This window comes from Sinohyriopsis cumingii, chromosome 5 (genome assembly GCF_028554795.1).
Source record: "Sinohyriopsis cumingii isolate HCF-2022 chromosome 5, ASM2855479v2, whole genome shotgun sequence".
NCBI classification, from domain to species: Eukaryota; Metazoa; Mollusca; class Bivalvia; order Unionida; family Unionidae; genus Sinohyriopsis; species Sinohyriopsis cumingii.
Window position 1 is genome coordinate 20,704,123 of NC_142965.1, and position 19,631 is coordinate 20,723,753.

A 19,631-nucleotide genomic window follows, 5' to 3' on the forward strand; every position below is an offset into this window, starting at 1 on the left:
AAAAAGTTCGTCGAACGCAGGAATGGGTGACAGTTGAGCTTTGGGTACTTTCTGATTGGGTTGTCCTATTTGACAAGTAGGACAAAATCCACAAAATCTAGAAACATCAATTTTAAGTTTCGGCCAAAAAATGATTTAAGATCTAGTGATGGGTCTTATTTATTCCTAAATGACCAGACAACGTAGTGTCGTGGACTAGGCTAAAAACTTTCTTGTCGATGCGATCTAGGAACAACAATTTGATAGCTACCTGACCACTCGTCACCAGCTGATACCTCAGGTGGCTTTTATTTCCTGATAAAGACCCCATTCCTCAAGAAGTAAAACGTTTTTTCCTTGTGTGCCACCAGTTTCACTAATAACCCTCTGAAACAAACAGGAGAACTCTGGATCATTTTCCTGTAAGATAACAAACGACTGTATTTTATCATCCATGTGAAAATTTAACAGGATCTACTAGTATGGGTTAATCCCAGAATGGGCCGCTAAAAGTCGCTAAATGTCGTCTGTTGTATTTGAATCCTTCATGTCCTCTGTATGATCAGTGAACGGTTCATCGTTCCTACACAGATAATAATATGGATATTGGTAAATCTCAATGCAAGGAAGAAATGGAATGTACAGTAAAATCTAAACCAGGCAATCTCCATCTTCGGTAGCCAAAGTTCCGATGTGATAACCCTATCTACAACTTGGTGTATGGAGCAGATATTGATGTGCTTCGGGTCTGTGAATTGCATTGGATGCGGCGGCAAGTCACCGCATCCAATTAAAATTAAGTTTTTCAAATCTAACCGCTGTTCCAACATGATCTAGCCAACGGGAGCACACAACTTGAATGGACTGATAAATAAGCAACTTTCCGGTGCTTGTCTGTGTTTGCACAAATACCTTGTGCTCAAAAACACATCTAATGGCTACCCTCTAATACATAGTCATAGTTTCGATGTTAAACTTCCAAAGCATTCTTTTCAAGTCAATTTCCCCCACCATTTTCGGCGGACGTACATTGCACCACGCTGTGGGTTAGTTGACATTACTTACTAACGGAGGCAACTCATGAAATCCAATATATGTCGCTTGGACAACGCACGAACATATGTTCGATCCGCCAAGCTGTAGATATGATAATCATATCGGAATCTTGACTAACGAAGATGAGCAATCTCACCTTTGAATACAACTGCCCAGCTGTGGATTATTCAAACTAGGCGCATGCGTAAGCTTAGTGAGGTTTGAACGGAACGTAAATCACTGCCGCGATACACGCGTCTCCTGAGAAAAGGATCAGAGAGGCACATAACGAAACCGTGATCTGACTACTTGCACACTAATCTTTGTTATCTTTAGTAAGCTTGTCGTTACTCTTCTCTTTACTACTATATTACATCCATGATAAATCGCTAGTTGGTTTTAATGAAGAAGAGATGTATTCCTTTATGAAGTACCTACTTTATTATAGTACATCTTGCAAATAACAGCTATTAAAATTTATTTTTGAGAAAATAAACGACAATGGCATATTCAGATGTTCAGGAAAGATTGACAATAACAATCAGGTAAACCGAACTGTAGCTTGTATATGAAAATAATGACTGGTAATGGCGTGCAATCAATATTACCCAAGAAAACATTACGTACTGGCAGATATCCAAAGCTACCTGTAAATTGTTGTTAATGATTGGCAGACTTCCACCTGTAAAACTCAGTTAAGGTATGACAAGCAGATAACAAAAGAATTATGTTACGCTTCAAATATTTTCAATGCCAAAAACTAGCTACATTCAATATGTTAAAATTGTACAGAGCAATAGATATGTACATTGACTCTCTAAGCGACAACTGTCGACATGTTATTAGCGATAGGCTGCGAATCAAAAGTCAGTACCTGTTCCTGCAAGACTGCTACTGTAGTGATCGAAAGAAAACTCAAACACCACGAACAGAGGTAAATAACCTAATAATGATTGTGAAACTTTAGTGTACAAAGGTCTTATAAACATGAATATCCGGTCATTATTTCCATATATGAAACTTGCAATCGTGCCGCTCTAAGATTATTATGTACTACTGAGAAAGGAACCGGTATGTGCTTAAGTTATTTCTCTTAGTATATGCAAATTGCGGAGAATGTTGACAGACCTATATTTATTTTCAAGTACTGGCATTTCATCGCTTGTAGTAACTAGGGAAACAGCATTGTCTAAAGCAGACAACTAATCCAAATGGCTGCTCCAATGTGTTCCAAATAAGAGCCCGAACTCGTCGTAAGTACCATGTCTTTAGTAGTCATCAAAATAGGGAAAATACATTTTACAAAAAAATAGACAATACCAGGTTCTTAGAATGCAATAATCTGGTTTTAAAATATATAAAATGGAAAAAGTTATCGTCTTTTCTTTTTTGTTTGTGTAGTTTTTATACAATTCCCCTTTGAAGAACAGGAAGTGAAAGTGACCAAGCGGAGCTAGCAGTATTTGAGAGATACACATCTGCAGTAAGGCCATTCTGTATACTTTATAACCCAAATTACACACATCAATCCTACATTAAAATAAAGGGAATTAAAAGTTATTTTAGCAATAACTATGATATACAAAGTATGTACGAAACTAAAGAGCGGAACGGTAACATTTAATTTCCTTGATTGTCACACGCAGCTTGATGATATTGATAATATTGATTAAAATATTCATTTACCATTCCAGGATAAAGTCATTGATCTTAAACTGCGGTTACTGTTTGAACTGCAATGTTTCTTATATATATATATATATATATATATATATATATATATATATATATATATATATATATATATATATATATATATATATATATATATATATATATATATATATATATTTCCCTTGTAAATATGTGCTATCGGTGTACCTGTCTGTTGAAAGCGAAATGTATAACATGTCGATAAAACAACTCGCACCTGCTTTTATGTTACCCAGACTACCGACGTTAAATAAAATGTCTTCTGTCTTGTATCTTGTGTGTACAAGGAAAGTTGACGTACCATAGGTAGATTTAAGCAAACCTTCACATAGGCTCCGCCTACAGCTGATATGATTGGTCGATTATAAAAGCATTTTGAGATTTACTTTTTTCTGACAAAAATAATTTAGTAAACACGTTAAAACTGAACAATTTTGAGAAAATATATGAGTTTGTGTCCTTCCTTCAGGAAATTTAATATGGTAAAATATTTTTAAAATGTTTTTTGGCCCTACGTTTTACGTACATACTATGGAATACGAAAATGGCAAGTTTCCTCCGTTGTCTATTCCGTAATGTATACAACCTTACCAACTCCTACCTCTCACTACATATCCCTTCCGCAATGACTCCATTCCCTTTGTATCAGATTTATTCCCTTTGTATCAGATTTACGTCAGTGCAGGGCTCTCATGATGTTGTTTCATTGAAGGAGAGCGGTCACTGATATGGGTGTAAAATTTCAGTATTATTGCCATAAAATGATGTGGTGAATTTAATAAACAAAAATTAAATATTTCACATCGAAAATAAAATATTTGATGTCCAAAATCACGAATAGTATTTGACACGAAACATTCGATTTTTTGTTAAATTCTCAAAATTTTATTTTTAAAAAAATCATAAATTCAAATATTAGATATCATAACTCGAATACTGGATATTGGAAATATATTTTTGATATAAGAAAAATATTTTGTATCAAATATGCAATTCGTTATAAAGAGAATAATAAATAAATAGTATAAAGGCGCCGAGTAAGTTCTATCTTTAAAAGTCATGGAAGGAATCTAAAGTATTCAACTTTATATAACTTCAGTCAGAGTGAATACAAATGTATGCTTATATGTACTATGACAGAAATAATGACGTCATACAGCGGCATACTTTGCCAAATGACTCTGAAGAACAATCAACATTAGGCCTATGCATTTGCCGTCATGATGCCAATGGAGTGTAGTCATGTGATAAGTTCCAGACATTGCTTTCACTAACTTACCAAAAATTTCTCCTTAAATTCAGATTTGACATTATGTTGTTAACGAGTCCGAGGCCGAATGTCAAATATCACCAAAGTTTTAAATCCACACGTCTGTCAATCCCACGATTATTGAAACACTATCTAAGAAATTCCCAAATTAGGAGGAAATGTTCCATTTTTCCTCACAGATAACACAATACTCCTGTAAGTTGGATATAAGACGCTACGACTGATATTTAATCAAAGATTAGGGCTGAATGTCAAGGAAAAAAATTCGATAGTTGTTGAACCTTGAGCCCGATATCCAGGCATTCAAGTCAGAAATAAGGGAAACAAATGGACGTCAACATTCGAGCCAGAAATTGGGGAAACAAATGAACGGCAACATTCGAGTCAGAAATAGGGGAAACAAATGGACGTCAACATTCGAGTCAGAAATAGGGGAAACAAATGAACGTCTACATTCGAGTCAGAAATAGGGAAAAAAATGAACGTCAAAATTCGAGTCAGAAATAGGGGAAACAAAAGGACGTCAAGCTAAACTCACACAGGTGTTGAGTGATGCACTCGGATGACCCCTTGTGTGTCATTCTATCAGCTAGTATGTATTTTATTGATGCCAACAATAATTAGTTTAATCTTGGAAATAAATATATCCATATATATTTATATATCCCCTGTGTGTGTGTGTGTGTGTGTGTAATTGCACAAATGTTTATATACCAGTTAATAAGAAATATATCTAATGATTACGTACATGTATATATACCAATCATTTAGACTCCCCCCCCCTGTAAAAACACGATAATCGTAAAACCAAATTTCGTTTACAGTGTTCCTTGGAGGTGAAGTGCGAAGAACAAGTGACAAATTTAAAAACAATAGTTTAACGCAGTGTACATGCAGCAATTAAAACGACGACAATGGAGGATCTTCCACGAATTGTGAAAACAGAGAAAGACGAGTCAGAAAATCTTAATACGGCAATTAGAACTCTGCGATACAATGGCTTATGGGACCCTTCATGCGATGATGCAATCGATGCATTAAAATATGCTTTTAAAAATGGTAAAAATCGGATGCGTGATCTCTTGGTTAACGAAGGTGTGAAGCTGAAAATGAAAGACGTCCTCCATTTCATAGGGACTGGCGTTTCAACAGCTACTGTAGAGAAAGTTATAGATCACTTGAAAGCTACTGGCAAGTGGAATCCATCCTCAAATGTCGCACAAAAAGCACTTGAGTATGCTATGATAGAACAAGAAACTCAAACAGTCTCGCTGCTAAGGGCGGCTGGTGTGAGGGAACGGCAAACGAGATGGACTTATTGGGTAGTGTCGCTATTGATCATCGTTATGATATGTCTGCATATCGTTTATATGAGGGTTTTCTATGAGTATAATGAAACGAGACTTATATGATCATTTTATCTTCCCAGATCTCGCGTGAGTGACAATGGATGTATATTCAGTGCCGATGAAAACTTATCAGCTTCTTTTGTACCTCTGCTTTGTAAATTTATGTATACGTTATATAGGTTGGGAGCAAAGCAAGCACAAAATGTAAGAAGTCTTATATGCAAGACAACATAAGTATACGCATTTGGAATTACCATTTTTAATTTCCTTGTTGGATTTAAAGTTCATTTTTTCATTATCATAGTCATCGTCATCATAATCATCATCACCAATGCATCTATCTTCATTATGATCGACCGCCCCGGTGGCCTAGTGGTTAGAGCATCCGCCTCGGATGCGGGAGGTCGTGGGTTCGATCCCCGAGCAACGTTCCCTCTAAGCTGCGCGCGCGCGCGGTCGCGCAGCTTCTTAGATGTCCCCGCGCATCTGAATTGTTCTCCGCGCAGCAGATCAAAATAACCAAATATTCAATCCAACATTAATGATAAAATCATCTTAATGCTTGCACAATGCAGCGCGCATAGCGCGCACATCTACCATTCGCTTAGAGGGAACGTTGTCCCCGACCGAGTCATACCAAAGACTTACAAAAATGGTACTAACAGCTGCCTCGCTTGGCGCTCAGTATTAAGAGGATAGTGTTAGGACTGGTAGGCCTGGTGTCAGAATAACATGACTGGGTGGGAGATCATGCTACATGTCTGCGGCATGATGCCCCAGTGATAGACATCACTATAAACTGCCACACTGCAGACATCGTAGCAATATGACTGAAAAATTGTAAAAGCTACGTTAAAAGTCCAAATCACATCACATCACATCATCATGATCGTCATCATCATCAAAGTCATGGCAATAGCCTCATTCAACTGTTATTTTTCTGCTCTGATTTCAATGTAATTACATGGGTCTTCTCAATTTTTAATCAAATAAACAAGAGATCGATTAAAGTTTGAACAATTTAATAAACCATAGCAATATTAAAAATGAACTGTGCTCAGTGCAAGAATGAATCAAGAATAAAATAGTCTTTCTTTAACATTCTATTCTAAATTTTCTTGTTATGAAATGGATCAGAAAAATGTAAATATTTTATATTGTTTTTTTCCTTATTAAATAACACCGATTTTTTCTTTGCTTACATAAGTCTCCAACATCGAAGAATATATAGCACGTTTATTTTATATCAATTGGAATATTTTCTAGTGTGGAATGCTTTATTTCGTTGCACCATATTGGAATATCCACAGCAAGCATACCTCAGTCGTATTTGCTTTTCTACGTCAAGTGTATACAGTGCGTGTCATAAAGCGTCTGCCACAACACGGCTCTTCTGCTGTTATTTATACCCTTTAAGACCCATTGGTCTTACGCAAAGATGGGGGAAAAAATTGGTCGCAAGTTCACAAGGGTAACACACGAGTGTTAAAAAGACACTTAACAACACCATAGTAAGACTCAAAAGTATGATGGGGTCCAATTGTGATTTGCACATGGACAAGTAAATTGTCAGTGGAATTAATGTTTGTTTGGAGACTGGCGAAGATGTTCACAACAAAGGTTAGCCATATATGTTAGAAAATGAACATACTACACTAAACATAATAACCACAAAGACAAATTTGGACCAACATTGACAACGGGAGACAAACCTGAACGAACTAAAATTAACCAGCACTTGAATACCACTATTTGGTAATGATCATGTTCTCGAGTTCTTCATTTCTCAGAATGAACCCCAAGAACTACCGCTGCCTTTCCAAGATATTGTGCAAAAGTGCTCCGTTTGTATAAGCTGTCGGAAGCACCCCTTCATTTTACATATAGTTGGTCCAAGAAGTCTTAAACATTCTTGTCAGGAACCACATTTCCGCTACTTCGATATATTTTTCAATCGTTTATGAGATTGTCCAGTAATCAGATCTGTAAGCTAAGCTCTAAAGTACAAAGCACCCATTATTGTTGTATTGTTAGCTTCCTACTGTCAAAAGTACAAAACACCAATTATTGTTGTATTGTTAGCTTCCTACTGTCAAAAGTACAAAACACCCATTATTGTTGTATTGTTAGCTTCCTACTGTCAAAAGTACAAAACACTCATTATTGTTGTATTGTTAGCTTCCTACTGGTCAATGTTTTCTTCATTTTCTAAAACTCATTCTTTGCTGTCTCAATTCTTCACTTACTTTTATGATAAAATCTTTCATCTGATGTTCCAGCTTCTTAGATAGTTGAACTTTTCTATTTGCTTGATAATTTCGTTGATAATACTAATTGCTTAAGTTATGACAATTGTCTTTGTTATGATCATACATTCTGTTTTCAAAGAGGCGATGCCTAGTTCTCTCTTTTCACTTTCCTGTACCACTTTGTTCTGAATCTCTTAAATTGTGTCCTCGGGTATAACTAATGAGACTCCCCATAAGATCATATAAGATTCATGTAATGCAAGGCAATGCATGTTTATTGACAATAAAATGGAGGTCACCTATCAAATTCCGACTATAAGGGGAAGGCTGCTACTTACCCTAAACGTCTGCAGTATGCAAATATAATTGAAATGATGAACAGTTATGGCTGTACCCTGTCATCGAATGGGAAAGGTAACATACGGGAATTTTCTGATAAAAGGGCAAAAATACCTCTAATCATACCTGCCGTATTTCTAGACAGTGATGGATTTGTTTTTGAGACCCAAAGATGTGTTTTGGCATCCCATGGGGAGATCAGTGCATGTGACAAAAAGATCGATATTGTTCAAACGAGAATAAGCTTTCGCTTTTATATACCTATAGAAAATGATTGGAAATCATGATTTGAATAAAAGTGCATTTTGTTTAAAGCATTTAATACACTTACCAAAGAAAATAGATAGACTTAACGTTGTCAAATAAGATCACCATACACATACCATTATGTGCAAACACTCACACAATCACAACCACACTGACATTAAATAAAAACTTATACCAAGTTTCTGTCTTTAAAATCCATTGAATTGCAAAATGAATGCTTAATTAGATGTAGTCTTTGCTGCTCTCAGTAGTTCAATAGAGAATCTGAGGTAATTTAAGTGTCATTAGTATTCATATATGTACTCACTGCTGTACTGTTAACGCTTTATGAATACAAAACACAAAGCAAACACGAGCGTGCGCTTAATATTGTCTTTCAAGCAATCTATTTCACGGATATCATAATAAATCAGCATGAGTCAATTAATATTAATTATAGTATTTTAACGAGATTAAGATAAGGCCCCCCCCCAAAAAAAAAATTATGTTTCCCGTCGGGCGACCATCCCTCGTTTTCGTAGCCGAGCCTAGCACTTTTTACCCCTTGGTTAAACAGTACCCCCCCCCCATTTCCCACCGACATTGACTTGTGCATCCAAATGAGCTGGTTTAGCCCAGTGTTTGAAGTGCTTAGTTATATATATATATATATATATATATATATATATATATATATATATATATATATATATATATATATATATATATATATGTGTGTGTGTGTGTGTGTGTGTGTGTGCGTGCGTGTGTGTAGACTAATATGTCAAGATGGCCGCTATCGCTTAACCGGCTTGAAGCTGCTGTTCCGTTTTTTGTGCCGTTTTTCATGATATACGTGTTTCTTGTCTGTCTTCAACTACGTTATTGTGTTCATCACACATTGGTTGTTCAGTTCGTACGTGTTTCTTCATCTCCTTGTTTTGGAAACGAGAACAATTAGACTTTTTCTCAGCTGTCTTTCTCCACTGCTACAACTTCCCTTGTTGCTGAACAAACAGCCATCACGTGATACTCGCTAGTCAACCCGTTTATGCTATGATGGACCCTCATTACTTGCTTTAAATGACCTCTCCTTTGCTCTTCAAACTACATTGTGCTCTAGACTAAACGAACTGGGACTACATTCATGATTACTTAAATGTAAACAGAAGCGAACAAAGAAACGTTGTTTCAGAGTTGGCCGGCGTAGAACAGGAAGAATTCCAGTTATCTACCTTATGCCTTTTCCGGCTCAACAATTTAAAACTTCGGCCGTTAATTTAGATAACCTAATTCAAATCTCTATTAAATCGTCAACCTTTGTGTCAACTATCCAAGAGATAACTCTGCATATTGCATTATTCAATGCCCAATCAGTAGGACCACCGGAAAAGCGCAAAGAAATAGTTAATTTTATCAACGATCAGAAGGGTCTCACTAAACACCCCAAGACTCTCCAAGAACACATCAAGACTTTATAAAATACCTAATTTAAACTTCAACAACAACACAAAGAAACAAAAAGTATGCATATTTAGCGATTATTTATGTAACGGGAAACGTAGGAGTTCAAAGAGTTGCCAAGGGAAATAACTCCCATTTAAACCAAGAGTGTTCGGGTGCAGTAACGTGAATATTTATCAATATTTATAAATAATTAGCACTACCACATGGGAGCAAGACAGTTCGACCCCAAGAAAAGTCCCAAGACATTTCGACCCCAGGACACTTCAACTTCATTCAAGGGACAATACGCCCCCAATTCATGCATATTTAAAATAATAATTAGCACTAATATTAATTTCCACTAATCACACCATTATTCATTGACGTCTGCAATTAAATAAGATACCAACGCATCTCTAAGTCGCCGAAAAAGATGTCAACAGTTAAGTATAATTCACTTTTATTAAGGTAATGAATGCACGCTAATCTGAATAAAAAGAAATAAGTCACATTTACCGCACACTATAATTTTGCATAAAAATCCGATTTTTTTTAGAAACAATAATTAGCACACTATTAATGGTCATTTCCACTAATCACACGGTTATTCATTGATGTCTGCAATTATAAAAGAAAAGATGTAAACAGTTAATTATAATTAAAGTCACTTTTATTAAGTTAATCGGTGCAAGCTATGATTTAAAAATTAAATGCCTCATACTCTTTAAATTTTGTACAAAAGGGCCGAAAATTTTCATTATATGTTAGTTTTATCCTAAGCTTTAATAAAGGTGTTTAGCATACTTGTGTGTAAATTTTGGATTAATTTATAGTAAATATAGTTTATATTGTGACATTTCGATCGGATATATTTTGGTATAATATGAACTAAACTGTGTTAATTGTGACAATGGTGTTTTATCCTTGTGTACAATATCATAATCATGTCAGGCCTCACCAGCTTGCTTTGTCTTGTAATAGATGCGAGAAATGGCAGCATCGTATCTGCGATACAGGTTAGTGTAATGATTCATTATATTTTTTATTCTGTTAGTCTTCCTTTCTTAAATATTTATTTATTTATTCATTTCTTAGTTGAACATACCAAGCAGCATAGATGTTGCTTGCATATTCATATATATTATATATTTTATATATATATATATATATATATATATATATATATATATATATATATATATATATATATATATATATATATATATATATATATATATATATATAATGATTTTGTTCTTCAAGCTTACCAACATCATACAGTTCTAGACTTTCTTTATTTTTAGAACATAATGTAAATAATTAAATATTTAATTAATTAAAGATTAGCAAAAATTCTTATTGATTTAAATATTTCAGATCGACTCCAACATTGTTTGCAGTAATTGCGAAGTATTAAATATTTGACTTTAAATACCAATATCTCATGTTCAGTAGTTTCAAAGGTATTTCATTTCTAAATAAATTATTACTAAGCATGAAGTTAGTAGCGAAATCTTCTATTCAATAAATCAATACTACGATTGCAGATACATATAAATTCTTAATAATATTTAACTTTCCAAAACACAATATATCTTTTATGATTAGTAGTATATAATAATAATAGCCTTGTTAATTACGGTGTGTTTTCCATTTTGTGATTTCAAATACTTTGATTTATGTATACGTTTAATGTCCTTGAGGAAGTTTGCGAAAATCTCAGTCTTTTGCTTTTCGGATTTGCACCTCCAGACGCTGTTATGTATGTGGCAAATGTGTGTTTTCTTTTTGTTAACTGATAATTCCCGTTGTCGTGAAGGGCGCTTCTATCATCCATGAAATGGAGCTGGTGTCACCCTGAAAAGTTTATGTATCAGGTCTTGCGCGTGTTGTGGTTTCCAGTCAACGGAAAGTTTTAGAATGTTATTGATGGACTCTACATTGTCATTAGTCAAATTCACGCATTCAGTATTTTTGAAGCTAGGTTTTTGAAAAAAATATTTCTGTAATCTTGGTTTCAGTTTATTTATAAAGTATGCAAATGTCAAATGCCGTTCATTGATGATTGTTTCCAGAAGTTCCGATCGACTTTCAAAATCTATTGTAGTATTTGCGTCTGTGATGCCACCGGTACCAAATATTTGGGTCATTATTATATCACGTTCACCCTTTTCCACCCATATATTATTTTGAAGTACCTGACATTATCCTTCAGATGTTTAGTGCAAAGATAGCGTCTAGCCGAGGGGAATACAGGCTCTATTGGCTTGGTTATACTCTTCTCACCATCACTTCCGAACTCCATCATTTCAGGCACTCTTACTTCCACGGGCATAACAACTCTATCTAGCTCTGTAGCAATATGTTCCAGAAAGCTCTTGTAAGTTCTGTAAGAAACGTCTGTGTACAGAAGGACAGGATCAATACATATCGGATGTTCGTTTGTACTGTTTCCGACAACTCTTTGATACGTTGTACTATCGTTTTACTCGTCAATAACTCTTATGCAATTTGCTTTGTAAATATAATGCGAAGAAAACACGATTTGCTAGAGAACTCAATAATCAATAAATATGCATTACTGTTTGATAGTGTTGATAATGGCCTGATTTACGAAAAGTTAATTTTATATTTTCTTTATGGAAACAATGGAAAGTTATTTTGGTAAAAATAAATGTAAATGCGATAGCTCATATCTTTTTCTGATTTCATCCAGAAACTTGATATATTATATAAATTTAAAACGATGAAAATCTACTTTTTATATTATATTACCATGGTTGCAAAAAAATTAATAACTTCTAAAATAAACCAGTTATGTGTGTTTCATCGTTTGTATTTCTTCTTTTAATCAGTCTGTAATTTGGGTCATATTTTTGGCATGTACTCTCGATTGACTATTGAGACAGAGTAGTTCATACACTGACAGAAAAAAATGTAACATGTAGAACACCACTAATTTTTATTTATTTCAGTAAATACGTCTTAGTATAAGGAATAAATTTTATTTTTCAATATACAGCATAAGAAGAGCAACAACATGGCGGAGGATTGACCTCTCTCTCTCATTATATATATATATATATATATATATATATATATATATATATATATATATATATATATATATATATATATATATATATATTAGGTAATCCATCATCTGGTTACATAACATCCCATCTACCCGACTAAATATGTTAAAGCGCGAATGACTAATTTCTCAGGTAAACAAGATTATAAAGTCATCTACTTGATCTATGTCACAATTAGCATTTTCCGGAAATAATACTACTTAATGGAATTTTCCATTCTAGAACGTTCTGGGTTCTCATCAAGATAAAATCTATTATAAAATTATAATACAAATTAAAGTGTAAGCAAAACATTCATTTATTGTCTTTAACACGTGAATATTTGAGAATGCAGATGAATATTTATCCAATATTGATGTTTGATTAATGGAAAGAACAATTTTTTTTAAACCTGTGCTAGAATGCACATAAAACTGAATTTTCATCGCTATGAATTTTGTACAGCTGTAAATTTTGAGATTTGCTGATTATGTCCATCATTTGTTTAACTTGTAAATAGTGGCAGTGATATTGATTTTTGTAAAGTGCTTTTAGTTTTTACTAATTTATAACCTTACTCTATATCAAGAATAACCAACTCTACATTAAATAACATCTTATTCATTGAAGTCAGATTAAGGCCATTGTATGCCTTAAATTTTTAAACATATTTTTATGTATATAAATATCCCCCTTCCCGAAAATACACAATAAGAAAAATAAGATAAAAGAATTTTAACAATACCATTTTAGTGTGTTTCGGTGCACCCATTGGGTGGGGGGAGGGGGGTCCAGGTGCAAATGGTCCATTTGGTCAGCTTTTTGTTCCGCCTTGACTATTATATCGTGCACTACCACTAATACTAGCAACCTTCCGTCATTTCCCTTCAGAACCCAGCTTTACCCATGCATTGTTTTCCCAAACACCCAACGATACGATTTGAAAATTTAAAAAATGTCTTAGATCGGTATCTCAACAGAACAATTTATTGGTATTTCAGTGATGTGGGGAAAATGGTCTGGGTCATTTTTCTCATTGGCGAACTGATCTAAGATGTTTGTTTAGTATATCCTTGAATCATAACAAATATAACTAAATGTGATATATTCGGGTAGAATTGAATGTACCAAAATATCTTTTTCCCTGTATATTACTTTGAGCAATATTTGTGTTCTTTTCTGTATACCTACCGATGGTTCAGGTCGGTGACCTGGAATACCTATCTGCCATGATTTGTGTGTGTGTGTGTGTGTGTGTGTGGTGACTTCCACTAAATATAAGAAACTCCATTTTACGCATGATAAGTTTTGAAGAATAAAAAATAACTGTTATTCTGACAAATATATAAAACAGTACAGTGAATAGGTTATACTTTTCAAACTGCATATATATATATATATATATATATATATATATATATATATATATATAATTAGTTCATGTAACAGAATATAAGAGAAATATCCATGCTTTATTCCTACTGGATCCATAAAGATGATGCGAAAGCACTCGAAGGAATAAAGCATGGATATTTTTCTGATCTACTGTTACATTAACTAATTTTTCTATGCATTATTTGACATATGTACAGATGCATTATATATATATATATATATATATATATATATATATATATATATATATATATATACACACACACATTTACATACATGTATATATATAATAATGATGAGGACTTTGTATAGCGCCTAATCTTTAGAAGCTCTAAGCGCTTTACATCATCAGACAACACCTATAAGATAAAAAACATATAATGATATAATTACAGAAACAAACACCATGAAATTAGAAAACATTAAAAACATGCTGAGAATATTTAAGGTAGGAAACATTATTAGGTCTTTAAGTTTGTTCTTGCAGTCGAAATAAGTGAGTTTTGAGAGCACTCTTGAATGGGATCACTGTGTCTTTGTGTCTAAGTTCAGTGGGCAATTCATTCCATGTTACTGGGCCATGGTATGCAAAAGAACGCTGTCCATATGACTTTGTTTTTATAGTGGGAATAATGAGTATACGATTGTCAGAAGAGAAGCGTAAGTATCTTGCTGGTGTCTACACATGGGTGAGGTCAGATAGGTATGTTGGAGTCCGACAGTGAAACGTAGCGCAGAGAACAAATTTTATGTTTGATTCTGGATTGAATGGATAGCCAGTATAGGGTACAGAGCAGTGGGGAGTTGTGCTCTGATCATGGTACTCTAAGTATGATCCGAGCAGCTGTGTTTTGAACTTTTTGAAGTTTCTGGAACAGATATTGAGATGAACCAGACAGAAATGAGTTACAATAGTCCAGTCTTGAAAGTACTAATGAACACACAAGTGTTTTAGTGGCATCAACTGCAAGATATTTGCGAATGGAGCTGATGCGTCTCAGCTCAAGATATGCAGCCTTGCACATGTTAATGACATGTTGGTGCAATGTGAGAGTACTGTCCAGAGTAACACCTAGGTTTCGTACTGATTGTGTGAATTTCATGTTTGTGTTGCTGATATTTATTGTTTGAGGTAAAGGATGTGAATGAGAAAGTCTTTGTGTTGTGATCAGTATATATATATATATGTATATAATAATAATAATAATAAAATATATATATATATATATATATATATATATATATATATATATATATATATATATATATATATATATATATATATATATATATATATATATATATATATATATAATAATATATATATATATTATTGTTTAAATTATTAAACGTAACATACATACAAGACAGATGATAACATACATTGCAACATTAGGGACCAGTGGGGGGGTTGTGGTGGAGGGAGGGGAGAAGAGGAAGCCCTGATGGTTTGTTTTTTTAAACATAGAAATCACTGTAGCATAGATTTTTATATTTAAAATGATAAACTTATGTTTCCTAGACATAAATATACAATTAAATAAATTAAAAACAGAGTCAAGAAAATCATGAAAATAAATATATCATATATGGCATTAAGTTCTCCAAATGAAAAATTTAGCACCAACAAATATAAAGGAACATTTAGGATTAATGCTATGTATTCTTTTTAAAACCATAAAATAATGAATTCTAACTGGTTAAATGCAGTAATGATGCCGATAAAATAGTGAATAGTGGAGGGATGAGAGGAAAAGTTCTCTGGAGAAAATACATTTATATTAATATTGTAACTGTTTTAGTATGGAGGGGGATTACTGCCATAATTCTAGGTTTAGCATGTCAAATCTGACTGAATATATAAGATTTTTTGGGGTAAGCATCCTATACAATTTGAGAATATACAACACGAAGTACTTTAGATATGTATGCTGATAGGAATATTTATTGGTATTTCAAATAAGTGGACAGATCTCGGAGTTTTTCTTCAGTACATTCTTTAATTGTATCAGATATAACAAAATGTGATTTATTTGGGTAGATTTGACTGCTAAACCTACATTTTCTTCCTGTCAACCACTTTTAGCTATATTTATTTTCCGTCTTCTTGTCGGTGACTTAGAATACCTCTCTTTTACATGGTGTGTGTGTGTGTGTGTGTGTGTGTGTGGTACAGGGACATGCAATAAATAAAAGCAAGTATATTTTACGTTTGATAATTTAAACAATAAACCATTATTATTCTGACAAATATGCGACTAAAAGAGGATAGTAACTCAAAAAGCAAAACTGCATATATATATATATATATATATATATATATATATATAAAAATGTACTTTCAAGTGGGGGTAGAGGGTGCGGACCTGGGATTTTTTTAAAACAGAAATCATCATGGTGCATACCTTGTTATTCATTTGTCTGAGTTTACTCTGACCCTTCACCCCATTTATCATATTTGGACAAAATGTCCAAATATCAATAATGGGGTGAGAAGGGTCAGAGGAAACTCTGACTAGTTATTCATAAAAGATCAACTTTAATTTCCTAGACATTAAATATAAAAGCAAAAAGAATAAATTAAAGGTCAATAAAATCATGGAAACAACTGCATTAAATAAGGAAATATTTTCTCCAAAACCAACATCATTTGATAATCATATTGAATTAGTAATATAATAAGGTATAATGTAAGCTTCCCCAGCTGGTATACATGCACAAGAGCGCTTTGGTCGCCGATGTTCTGAACATTTGGTTGTTGTTGTTGTGGTGTTTAACGCCATTTTTCAGCACATGATAGGCTATACATGGTGGCCAGTATTAATGGTGGAGGAAGAACCCGCCCTGAAAGAACCACCGACCCACAAGACGCTACTGGCATACCCACATTAGCCAAATCCAAGACTTGAACCCACGCAGACAGAAGTGAGATGGCAGTGATCCGTAACGGAGAACGCTTTAGACCACTTGGTCACTCGGGTCCCCCTCTGAACATTTGGTTTTTATTCTTTATTATACGCAACAGCTGGCATTTACTATTGAAAAAAATGTCTATGTTTTTTTTTTCGCAATCATTTATGATCAAGGAATACATCCATTATTATTTTCTGGTGATTCTGTCAGGATCTTGTCTCAAATGTCAGTCCTAAATATAAACAGAAGTTAACTTTTTGAATGAATACGAAAATAGGTGTCAGAGGTAATCAACAACACTTAAAACAAATATACACATCATATAAACGATGGTGTAAAACAAAAAGCCAGACTTACACATACAACAATTGAATATTACACATATTGTATGCAAATGCTTTATTCTACATGTAGCATCTTCAGCCGTCAGACTGAGAATGGCTTTTTATTTTTCTTTTTTTTTCACTCCTCCATATGACTTGACTTCAACTACACACTTTTCTGAGGTTTTCCACGTATTTATTTTTGAATAAGAGCATCTTTACACAGTATTCTACTCTGCAATTATAACACATACAGTTCCAATGATACACAATTATCAACATCACCAAGATAACATTTTCATAAGTTTGCCAAAAGCAACAACAATTAGCCTGCACCACAGATTCGCATTTATAAAGTTTGGTTCAAAAACCTGTGTTAACACTCCACACTTGAAGTATCTGTTAAATTTCTAACCAATAAATCACATCAATATACCGTCTAATGTGTCTAGCTTTGTTAGTAAATTCAGCTGCTTACAGTCCTCTATAACTGTTGTACAGAGTGTAATTCAGAATCCCCCCTCATTACTTCATCAGTACTAAAAACTGCATCATTGTTCTCTTTTAACTGACACTAATGGAAAATCAAATGTCTGTATGATCGTTACCAGACTGTGGCATGTCGCTAATGTTTGCAGGAAACTTGTTTGGATCCAACACATTGAATGTATTAAAAATCACATGGTCCTGTAATCTATCACATATGCTTTGCATGAATAATCATGTAAAATGTACTGATTTGGAAGGAAAGTCAGCCACATGACAAACTCTTCAGTTCTATCCCTTAGAAGTGACCACTGTCACACATGGCTATAAGAAACTCATTGCAAAGGAGCCCAAAATGGATATCTGTGGTACAAGGCTTCTAGTGAGGTAAAGAATTCATCAACTGTTGCTTCAAGGTAATGTATGGTAAATCTCGTCTGCAAGGACTGGCTAAGGGTCACAGTTTTCATCCTTATTATGCATACACTTTGACATGGTGTGTAGTGCTCTTTCAATCAGCAAGCTAGGACTGACACATATTATTGCCTCACATGTATAAGCCTCCCAATTAAAGAAAATAATGTCATTAAAATAACAAACATACCTCTTTATTGAGAAACCGATCTTAGAAATTATATGCAATATAGTTCAATAAAGGATTATTTTTCCCATTTAACCAGCTAACTGTGAGTAGTATAGCCTTTATGCAGTTTAGCTTTAGCCAGGTTAGTTAGTTTCACTTCTATTGATTATCCAACAAAGAAAACATCAAAAATGTATACAGTGAAGTCAATGAAGATATTACCCCTAATTCGTCTGTTGATGCTAATGTCCGACCCACCTCTTCCACTTGCTACTTTCAAAAAATTTAAAGAAACCATTCATATGATAGTACCATTTTTATTTCCATGTTAAATGTGTTTTATAAGTCACAAAATAATAAGATCAATTAACTGCATTTTGAAGCACAATCTGAAGGCATGTAATATTGCATTGACCATCATTTTAGGCTGCACAGTTAGCATTGATCTGACAAAATCAAAATCAAGTCTCCTAAATACTTAAAACTTTAAATTGTCCATTTTAAATCAAATACTGTACTTGATCATGTACAAACACCCCCAATGGAATACATCATGGAACCAAATACTGTACTTGATCATGTACAAACACACCCAATGGAATACATCATGGAATCAAATACTGTACTTGATCATGTACAAACACACCCAATGGAATACATCATGGAACCAAATACTGTACTTGATCACGTACAAACACACCATATGGAATATATCATGGAACCAAAGCTGCTTGTGTACAATGACCCTTTAGATCAAGGGTTTTGCTCTTTGTTGTTGTTTTACATGTAACCTCAAGCAAAAAACATTTTGACAATCATAAAATGTCTTGATCCTAATGTCCTCATCTTGATCCTAATGTCCTCATCTTGATCCTAATGTCCTCATCTTGATGTGATCTCAGTCAAATAACTTTTGGAACAGACTTGGAGGTAATCATACTTATACTTCCTAAATAGGTAAGTCTTTGGGAGATGAATATCCTGTTAGGTACTGAATGAACAGATCCTCATGGTGCAAGACAGGTGTTGAAAGTAACTCAGGACAGGTGTTGAAAATAAAACAGGACAGGTGTTGAAAATAGCACAGGACAGGGGTTGAAAATAACACAAAACAGGTGTTGAAAATAGCACAAGACAGGTGTTGAAAATAACACAAGACAAGTGATGAAAATAACAAAGGAAAGGTGTTGAAAATAACACAGACAGGTGTTGAAAAAAACACAGGACAACC

General features: G+C 33.9%; 1 long non-coding RNA gene across 1 annotated transcript; it reads left to right on the plus strand.

Annotated features, from left to right (window-relative positions):
* The first annotated feature begins 1,826 nt into the window (after nucleotides 1–1,826).
* Nucleotides 1,827–7,698, plus strand: LOC149798753 (uncharacterized). The gene is made up of 3 exons (XR_016420846.1): nucleotides 1,827–1,948; nucleotides 2,416–2,497; nucleotides 4,822–7,698. It is a non-coding gene; the product is annotated as an uncharacterized LOC149798753 (long non-coding RNA).
* The last annotated feature ends 11,933 nt before the right edge of the window (nucleotides 7,699–19,631 follow it).